Consider the following 11,827-nt stretch of genomic DNA (forward strand, 5'->3'; position numbering starts at 1 on the left):
AAATGTGATGGCAACCCATACCATACAGACACATATTCAGTTAAATGTCACACCACCTTGTGTTTCACATTATTAATCGTGCTCTTTATTCTTGACTTGCAGCTTGCCATTGCACTCCAGGCCCTGAAGGGTATCGGTCTCATCCACACAGACATCAAACTGGAGAACATCATGCTGGTGAACCAACAAGAACCCTTCAGAGTCAAACTCATTGACTTTGGTCTGGCTATTCCTGTCTCTGAGATCAAGCGGGACAGGATCAAGACCCTTCTTGCATATACGTGAGTTATTTTGAGCTAGATGTTGTATTAAATAGTACTGGCCTATATACATACTTTACTGAAAGCAGACTGTTATTATATTGCTAACATCCTTTTGTTTTACCCACAGAGCACCAGAAGTATTCCTGGAACAACCACTCACAGAGGCACTTGACATGTGGGCACTGGGCTGTGTGATGGCCAATTGTATGCTGACTCATGGTTTATTCAGTGGGGACACTGACTATGAAGTGGTGAGTATTCTACGGATTCACTTTACACAGAAGTTAAATGTTCACTTAAGTTTACCTAAGACTGTTACATGGAATATTGTGAATAATAATGTGAAATACCCTGTGTTTTTTACCCCCCTGTAGTTTCAAACCATCCTCTTGACTCTTGGTATGCCAGTGCAAGCTCCCCTGGACGGCGGGGTGAAAATCTACATGACAGAAATCCGCTCACTGGAAGAAGTGTTCGACTCGCTGTGTGGCGACGCCGACAGAACTGGAGACGCCTTCATGGACCTGTTGAAACGAATGCTTCATCTGGATTCAGAGGAGAGGATAACACCTGACCAGGTGTTGGACCATCCCTTCATCACCACCAAGTCATGTCCCACCAAACCACTGCGTCATAGCAAGTCCACACAATAGTGTGTGATCTTGAGGTGGAGGTTTTTGTTTTGAGGAACAATTTGAACGCACCACTGAATCAATGGAGAGATTACACTCCACCACTGTTGCACTGGTACTGTCACATACAGTCACATACAGTATGATATCTGAAGTGTTTTCTCTCACTTGCACAAGATACTGAATTTATATCTTCTGCTATTCATAGCTGCTGCTCTAGAACCATTTTTGCCTCATTTTATATATATATATTTTTTAAATATTTTGACCATACAGCTTATGTGTAGATAGATTTTTTAAAAACTTGTTATTCAATGTTTCTCAACATTTTATTTTACATTATACACTCGATATTTGCACATTGTTTTTTTTGTACATACTGGTATTATTTTTCTATTGAAAAGCAATGGTGGAGTCACCATGATTTTAGTTTGTGTTTGTTCAGTAGAAGTTTCCCCTGTCAGTTGGACATGAAGGACTCCAATCATAATCATTGCAGGCTATTGATTTCTAAAGCTTTCATTGTAATATGATTTTCAATTTGTGACATAATTGGTGTAAGCCTAATGGTTATAATGTTATAAACGAGTTCATCATTTCAGCAGCAGATACCTCCTGGATTCACATGAGTTTCAAAGTAATTCAGCGTTCAAACAAAGACAATACAATGTTTAGGCATATATGCATTGGCTACAATACCGTATTGGACAGTTGCATAGAGTTTGTCAAGAACAGTGTGGAGGATACTGAGAAATATGTTTCAACAATTTAAACAAAATACTGTGTGGGTCTTCTACAATCCTCGCTCTGCAGAAACGTAATGTGCAAAGCACATTAAGGCCAGTGTGATGCTGGGGGTGAAGTCAGGTGTTGGGAAATTTCACAGACTGGAGCTTGCTGTGGACCAGGCACTGGATGTGACAGGGGGAACCAAAGACTTCCAGGCCTTCCTTGACTGCCTGTATTCATTATATAGCCAGTCACCAAAAAACATGCGGGAGCCGAGTGAATGTGCTCACAACCTAGAAGATTATACAGCTTATGTGTAGATAGTCTTTTTTTAAACTTGTTATTCAATGTTTTTCAACATTTTATATTATACACTCGATATTTGCACATTGTTTTTTGTACATACTGGTATTATTTTTCTAGTGGTATATGTTTTAAGCATGGATTAAATCAAATTTACACTGAAATACATATTGTGTATGTTCTTATTACTAACACAATATTTGCAAAACCTGGGAATTCTCTGGATTCGTGCTTGCAATTAACCTTGTGTGCCAAACCAAGAAGTCTAATGAAAGAGTTCAATGAAAGAGTTTGCAGCTGCTGTAGGCCTGAAAATTAAGGCCCGGACCTACCTGGGTTCTCATCAAACCCTGTACACTCAAGACACTGCCACCTGAAAAAACAATATGATGATTACTATCCCTTACACAGCATAGAGGGTCATAATCATTCCAATGTGATTATGCTAGTTTAGTTGAAACTCACCAGGCTCAAAGAGGGTGATGGTCTCAGTTCATGTGAGCATTAGGACAACCAGTGACCATTAGCATGTTTAATCTCTGTCTGTAATGATGAAGTATCAGCCATCATCATTTAGCCTGCATTTCAACATCAGGTCCAGGTGAAAGAACTCAGATGTTTATATTTGCATTAAAATACATTGAATGAAAGCACCATCAAAACCCTACAGAAACAAATTCCAATTATGTCATTGTCACACCCCTGTCTCAGGCGGGGTAATACGTACACCAGGAATGGCGAGGCACACAGTTGGGCAGAGTTTTTAACAGTGGTTTTATTGGCAAAAACATACAGAGGAGACCAAATGTCTGAAAATAAAGGTATATTCAAAATCAAGTACTTTATATTATATACAATAATGCAAATCAAAATCATTTTAAATAAACCATTATTATATAATATAAGTATTTATAAATCAGGCCTTTCTAATGTAAAGCAAAACATAATATATATATATATAACATACTACATAATATATATATAATAGACATAATAAAACAACAGATCTAGATCCTTTCAACCATGGTAACAAATAATAAACACATCACCTCCTCAGAGAGACAGTTCCTCAGCTCCAGGCAGCATCAGACAGCAGGCCAGACTGACTGACACTGCCATCTCCCAGAGCTATATACCCCCCCTGGCTCCTCCCACAACACAGGACCAAATTACAAGGGGTTAACATGATCTACAGCATGTTACATGTTACAGTATAGCTCAAAACGGCAGTTATATACACATTCATATTTAAATGAGCTTGTAGCTCTTCTAGTTCACAAAGTCCTTAGTTCTCCCAAGTCTTCCAATGTCATTTTAGACTGCAATGTCCCTCGGCGACAAACAATCCTCCCTACCTCCAGACAGGAGTTGGTTTGGCCCAACAGTGCTGTCCCCTACTTAAAGTGACAGGACCCTCTAGTAACTGTTTTAGAAATGGTGGTGAAACTGTGGTGAGAGCTGTTTGCTTGTAGTTGTGTTTGTCCATACCCTACCTAAACAGTGCGCGCTACTGATAGGCATGTAGAAGCAAACAGACAGTGACAGGGTGGGGTCACACTGTCACAGTCATACAACTGAGAACAGCACAACACTTATCCCAAACCTTTTATTGTCAGGTTTCCCAAAACACATTGCTGTTAGTGTGTTTGTTGATACTGTGCTGTTCACTGGACATGTAGTGCATTGGTTGATAGAACACTATATTAACAGTTTGCTAAAAGTACAGAGGTACACCAATTCATCAATTGATACATACAATGCATGAAATACTAAGAAGCCATCCACAAAAGCAATACAATATAGCAATACAAGTATTTTTACATAAAAACACTTTCTGATAGCTGGTGGTAGGGCGTTCCACATTTTAGTGTCATAATACTAGAACATTAAAAGAGTCATACTATAACATTTAACACAAGCTGTATGTATGAGTCATTTTAGAATGACAAGTCTGATTGGAACACTTATTGTGATACTTTAAAATATGCTTATATTATCATTGTAATACGACAGTATTACGGTAGTAGCCCTACAGAATAACCTTTTAAACTTCATAATCATATCTATCGATTTCGTATCATATTGTCATAATGAACCAATATCATCCATGTATTGTATCGCTGTTAAAATGTATCGTTAGACCCCTAGTAGGACCTACTCACAGTTCAAACTGTCACAGTAAAACAAGGAATATAGATAGGCTTACTGCTTATTTGATATGCACATAACTGCATGTAAAGATTCTGCAGTTTGTGGTTGTTCCATTCATGCTCGTCATTTCAATGTATTTGCGAATGTAACTGCTGTGATCAAACGTTCTAATTGCCACCTATTAGGTATTGACTAGCTAGATCACCTGTGAATGACCACATTATCATCATTAAAGGTGTGCTTCCATTGTTTTGTGGGGAAGCAACAATCTGTACCAATGATGGTGGCTCATTTGCAACAACTTGTTCTATTGTTCACCAAACCCTGAACACAGGACGTCAATGATGTCAAGCTTTGAGGCTGAGGGCATTACATTCTAGAAATGATTCTCAAAGGAAACGTGTCTGGACTGTACGACCCCTTTTACCTGGGTCTCAATACAGAGCTCAGAGTCAAACACAACAGCCATCGTCGTTGTGTTTGGGGGTTTAAATAACTTACCAACAACAAAGCAGCATGCTTTAGTTACTCTTTGTATGTTTTGAATGATTATTATTACAAAGCACATACTTCAGCCCTATATACATTTCGGCCATTTGAAAATAGCCGATCAACAAGCTCACAATGCATAGGCTAAAGTAAGTTTTGTTTTTCTTTTTAATCAATTATTATTGAGCCATCAATAAGCCAACACTTCTGGCTACGTATGTCTCACTGGAAAGATACATATTGCACAACAGTCTTTGACCATGACAGGATTATATTGGGGTCATCTCAACTAGTGGCTGGATTGCCATATCATATACAAATTTAAACTAAAACAAAGTAAAAGATTGGTGCACGTACCATGAATACATTAAATCTATTTATGTCATACATGTAAGCTATATATTAATTTAATTTTAAACTGATTACATTTAAACTGATATGATATTTACACAATGCTTCATCTCACCCTTGAGAAATATATTGTAATACAAATATCTAGTACACTAATAACCAAATCACATTTTTATTGGCTTAATAAAAGCATTATTTGAATTTGGAGGGTTAAATATAACAATTTGATCAGACCTACAACATAAACAATTCACTTTTATTGAAAAGCAATGACGGAGTCACCATGATTTTAGTTTGTGTTGGTTCAGTAGAAGTTTCCGCTGTCAGTTGGACATGAAGGACTCCAATCATAATCATTGCAGGCTATTGCTTTCTAAAGGTTTCAATCGTATAGTATAGTATTACTATTTGACCGTGACAGGATTATATCGGGGTAATGGCTGGGTTGCCATATCATATACAAATTTAAACTAAAACAAAGTAAAATATTGGTGCATGTACCATGAATACATTCAATATATTTATGTCATACATGTAAGCCTATATTTATTTCATGTTTTCAAACTGTGATTACATTTTAACTGATATGAAATAATTCAGATGTTTATATTTGCATTCAAATGCATTGAATGAAAGCACCATCAAAACCCTACAGAAACAAATTCCAATTATGTCATACAACTGAGAACAGCACAACACTTATCCCAAACCTTTTATTGTCAGGTTTCCCAAAACACATTGCTGTTAGTGTGTTTGTTGATACTGTTCTGTTCACTGGACATGTAGTACATTGGTTGATAGAAACAATCAATCCCCCCACCCCCGCCCCCTTAACAGACACCTTGGGAAAGGTGTTAATGGTCAGAGAGGGCCATGCTACTGTGACCAACCAGGTAACATCTTCCCTGAGTACCCTGACTAGACTGCATATATAGTGTGGTCAGTGTTTCCTTCAGAGCAGATCATTTGAACCTAGGAAGCAGCAGGAGAAAGAGGACTCGACAAACACACCATGGCTAAATTAATGACCACGAGACAACAGGAGAGCAACATATTAAAACGCAAACTAGAAGGCCTGAAAAAGCATCGCTTTGAACCATACCAGCGCTCTTCAAGGACATGTAGGCCTACAGGTAAGGGTTGATCAAAATGTATTTTATCAGCATTGTTCTAATTTAACTCAGTGACTAAAGAGGCTGCTAGTTGAGAGATCTCAAAGATACCATTGTTATGTTATGGTAGTCACAGTAATTGAGAGATATTAATTCACGTCTAAACTCTGCCAATGTCTTGAGCATGTTGATCAGTTTGATCAGAGAGAGAACCGTGGTTGATTGTATTATGTGTATGCTAATCCAAATTATCCCGCTTCTCTCTCTAAAGGTGCTAAGAAAAAGCAGCAGTCTTTAATACTCTCAGCGGAACCCTCCATGGACAAATCTGTGTTCCCTCGACACTCCAGCATGTCCAGCTCTGATGACGTCCCTTTCCCAGCGGTCTACGTTGACAACCTGACCACCACCACCGCCCCACAGAACTCCCTTGTGTCCTGCTCAACTGTCCCATTCCCAACACCGCTGAACGAAGTGACCACCAGCTCCTCCCAACACTCTGAGTCTGATCCAAAGAGTTACATATCCGAGCAGGACTTTCTGGATGAAGGAGAGTACCTCGTCCAGAGCTTCATGCAGGAAGGAGGCTACGGGACGGTGGCCAAAGCCATCAAAACGTCCACATGGGACACTGTGGCCATTAAGATATTAAAGAAACGTCACAACTACGACCAATTGGCAGAACACGAGGTGAGCATAATTGCTTTGGGAGATTTTCAAAATGTGTGCATAATTTATTATATCGTGTCTAAATCCTTCTTCTTGTATTTGCAGATGACCATGTTGCGAAAGCTGAAAGTCCTGGACCCTGACGCTTGTGGAATAGTGAGATTTTACAACGGCTTCGTCCATAAAGGATTTCAATGCATGGTGTTTGAGTCTCTGGATATCGATCTCCTGGAGTTCCTTAATGACAGAGGTCCTATGTCCATGATGGAGATGAGACCCGTCATACAGCAGGTATGAGTTTGAAATGTGATGGCAACCCATACCATACAGACACATATTCAGTTAAATGTCACACCACCTTGTGTTTCACATTATTAATCGTGCTCTTTATTCTTGACTTGCAGCTTGCCATTGCACTCCAGGCCCTGAAGGGTATCGGTCTCATCCACACAGACATCAAACTGGAGAACATCATGCTGGTGAACCAACAAGAACCCTTCAGAGTCAAACTCATTGACTTTGGTCTGGCTATTCCTGTCTCTGAGATCAAGCGGGACAGGATCAAGACCCTTCTTGCATATACGTGAGTTATTTTGAGCTAGATGTTGTATTAAATAGTACTGGCCTATATACATACTTTACTGAAAGCAGACTGTTATTATATTGCTAACATCCTTTTGTTTTACCCACAGAGCACCAGAAGTATTCCTGGAACAACCACTCACAGAGGCACTTGACATGTGGGCACTGGGCTGTGTGATGGCCAATTGTATGCTGACTCATGGTTTATTCAGTGGGGACACTGACTATGAAGTGGTGAGTATTCTACGGATTCACTTTACACAGAAGTTAAATGTTCACTTAAGTTTACCTAAGACTGTTACATGGAATATTGTGAATAATAATGTGAAATACCCTGTGTTTTTTACCCCCCTGTAGTTTCAAACCATCCTCTTGACTCTTGGTATGCCAGTGCAAGCTCCCCTGGACGGCGGGGTGAAAATCTACATGACAGAAATCCGCTCACTGGAAGAAGTGTTCGACTCGCTGTGTGGCGACGCCGACAGAACTGGAGACGCCTTCATGGACCTGTTGAAACGAATGCTTCGTCTGGATTCAGAGGAGAGGATAACACCTGACCAGGTGTTGGACCATCCCTTCATCACCACCAAGTCATGTCCCACCAAACCACTGCGTCATAGCAAGTCCACACAATAGTGTGTGATCTTGAGGTGGAGGTTTTTGTTTTGAGGAACAATTTGAACGCACCACTGAATCAATGGAGAGATTACACTCCGCCACTGTTGCACTGGTACTGTCACATACAGTATGATATCTGAAGTGTTTTCTCTCACTTGCACAAGATACTGAATTTATATCTTCTGCTATTCATCTTCAACATTTCATAGAGGGTCATAATCATTCCAATGTGATTATGCTAGTTTAGTTGAAACTCACCAGGCTCAAAGAGGGTGATGGTCTCAGTTCATGTGAGCATTAGGACAACCAGTGACCATTAGCATGTTTAATCTCTGTCTGTAATGATGAAGTATCAGCCATCATCATTTAGCCTGCATTTCAACATCAGGTCCAGGTGAAAGAATTCAGATGTTTATATTTGCATTAAAATACATTGAATGAAAGCACCATCAAAACCCTACAGAAACAAATTCCAATTATGTCATTGTCACACCCCTGTCTCAGGCGGGGTAATACGTACACCAGGAATGGCGAGGCACACAGTTGGGCAGAGTTTTTAACAGTGGTTTTATTTTCCAAAGTGGCAAAAACATACAGAGGAGACCAAATGTCTGAAAATAAAGGTATATTCAAAATCAAGTACTTTATATTATATACAATAATGCAAATCAAAATCATTTTAAATAAACCATTATTATATAATATAAGTATTTATAAATCAGGCCTTTCTAAAGTAAAGCAAAACATAATATATATATATAACATACTACATAATATATATATATATATAATAGACATAATAAATCAACAGATCTAGATCCTTTCAACCATGGTAACAAATAATAAACACATCACCTCCTCAGAGAGACAGTTCCTCAGCTCCAGGCAGCATCAGACAGCATCAGACAGCAGGCCAGACTGACTGACACTGCCATCTCCCAGAGCTATATACCCCCCCTGGCTCCTCCCACAACACAGGACCAAATTACAAGGGGTTAACATGATCTACAGCATGTTACATGTTACAGTATAGCTCAAAACGGCAGTTATATACACATTCATATTTAAATGAGCTTGTAGCTCTTCTAGTTCACAAAGTCCTTAGTTCTCCCAAGTCTTCCAATGTCATTTTAGACTGCAATGTCCCTCTGCGACAAACAATCCTCCCTACCTCCAGACAGGAGTTGGTTTGGCCCAACAGTGCTGTCCCCTACTTAAAGTGACAGGACCCTCTAGTAACTGTTTTAGAAATGGTGGTGAAACTGTGGTGAGAGCTGTTTGCTTGTAGTTGTGTTTGTCCATACCCTACCTAAACAGTGCGCGCTACTGAAAGGCATGTAGAAGCAAACAGACAGTGACAGGGTGGGGTCACACTGTCACATTACCTCCCTCCTCTCCAGCAACTGTAAGTTCATGAAGACGAGACAGGTAGTCAGCTAGCAGATTCGATTTTCCAGCTCTGTGTATGATATTGAAGCAATATGGCTGTAGCGCCAAATACCATCTTGTGACACGGGAGTTTTTATCCTTCATGGAATTGATCCAACTCAATGCCCGATGGTCAGTTTCCAGATCAAAGGTCCTTCCAAGAAGAACGGAACAGCCTGCTGGCTGAGAATGACGTTCTAACAGACCACGCCAATCAGCTGGACTCATTGGACGACCCAAGCACACCCTCTGGAAGGAAACACAGCCAGCTCCAGCTACAACTGGAGGCCATGCAGGAAGAGAACTTCAAGCTGGAAGCTTCGAAGGATGACTATCGTATCCATTGTTAAAGAGTTAGAGAAGGAGTTGGTAACGGGCTTGGCAGAATCAGCGGGGAAAGAAGACCCTGTTGAGCTTGACTCTAGTCTGGCACTGTGAAGGTTCAGCACCGCAACGACGATCCCACCACTGCCACCAAATGTCACACCCCTGTCTCAGGCGGGGTAATACGTACACCAGGAATGGCGAGGCACACAGTTGGGCAGAGTTTTTAACAGTGGTTTTATTTTCCAAAGTGGCAAAAACATACAGAGGAGACCAAATGTCTGAAAATAGAAAATAAAGGTATATTCAAAATCAAGTACTTTATATTATATACAATAATGCAAATCAAAATCATTTTAAATAAACCATTATTATATAATATAAGTATTTATAAATCAGGCCTTTCTAATGTAAAGCAAAACATTATATATATATATATAACATACTACATAATATATATATATAATAGACATAATAAATCAACAGATCTAGATCCTTTCAACCATGGTAACAAATAATAAACACATCACCTCCTCAGCGAGACAGTTCCTCAGCTCCAGGCAGCATCAGACAGCAGGCCAGACTGACTGACACTGCCATCTCCCAGAGCTATATACCCCCCCTGGCTCCTCCCACAACACAGGACCAAATTACAAGGGGTTAACATGATCTACAGCATGTTACATGTTACAGTATAGCTCAAAACGGCAGTTATATACACATTTATATTTAAATGAGCTTGTAGCTCTTCTAGTTCACAAAGTCCTTAGTTCTCCCAAGTCTTCCAATGTCATTTTAGACTGCAATGTCCCTCGGCGACAAACAATCCTCCCTACCTCCAGACAGGAGTTGGTTTGGCCCAACAGTGCTGTCCCCTACTTAAAGTGACAGGACCCTCTAGTAACTGTTTTAGAAATGGTGGTGAAACTGTGGTGAGAGCTGTTTGCTTGTAGTTGTGTTTGTCCATACCCTACCTAAACAGTGCGCGCTACTGAAAGGCATGTAGAAGCAAACAGACAGTGACAGGGTGGGGTCACACTGTCACAGTCATACAACTGAGAACAGCACAACACTTATCCCAAACCTTTTATTGTCAGGTTTCCCAAAACACATTGCTGTTAGTGTGTTTGTTGATACTGTGCTGTTCACTGGACATGTAGTGCATTGGTTGATAGAACACTATATTAACAGTTTGCTAAAAGTACAGAGGTACACCAATTCATCAATTGATACATACAATGCATGAAATACTAAGAAGCCATCCACAAAAGCAATACAATATAGCAATACAAGTATTTTTACATAAAAACACTTTCTGATAGCTGGTGGTAGGGCGTTCCACATTTTAGTGTCATAATACTAGAACATTAAAAGAGTCATACTATAACATTTAACACAAGCTGTATGTATGAGTCATTTTAGAATGACAAGTCTGATTGGAACACTTATTGTGATACTTTAAAATATGCTTATATTATCATTGTAATACGACAGTATTACGGTAGTAGGCCTACAGAATAACCTTTTAAACTTTGCTACGGGACGGTGGCCAAAGCCATCAAAACGTCCACATGGGACACTGTGGCCATTAAGATATTAAAGAAACGTCACAACTACGACCAATTGGCAGAACACGAGGTGAGCATAATTGCTTTGGGAGATTTTCAAAATGTGTGCATCATTTATTATATCATGTCTAAATCCTTCTTCTTGTATTTGCAGATGACCATGTTGCGAAAGCTGAAAGTCCTGGACCCTGACGCTTGTGGAATAGTGAGATTTTACAACGGCTTCGTCCATAAAGGATTTCAATGCATGGTGTTTGAGTCTCTGGATATCGATCTCCTGGAGTTCCTTAATGACAGAGGTCCTATGTCCATGATGGAGATGAGACCCGTCATACAGCAGGTATGAGTTTGAAATGTGATGGCAACCCATACCATACAGACACATATTCAGTTAAATGTCACACCACCTTGTGTTTCACATTATTAATCGTGCTCTTGACTTGCAGCTTGCCATTGCACTCCAGGCCCTGAAGGGTATCGGTCTCATCCACACAGACATCAAACTGGAGAACATCATGCTGGTGAACCAACAAGAACCCTTCAGAGTCAAACTCATTGACTTTGGTCTGGCTATTCCTGTCTCTGAGATCAAGCGGGACAGGATCAAG

This window comes from Electrona antarctica, assembly GCF_951216825.1.
Source record: "Electrona antarctica genome assembly, chromosome: 3".
In the NCBI taxonomy this organism is placed as follows: domain Eukaryota; kingdom Metazoa; phylum Chordata; class Actinopteri; order Myctophiformes; family Myctophidae; genus Electrona; species Electrona antarctica.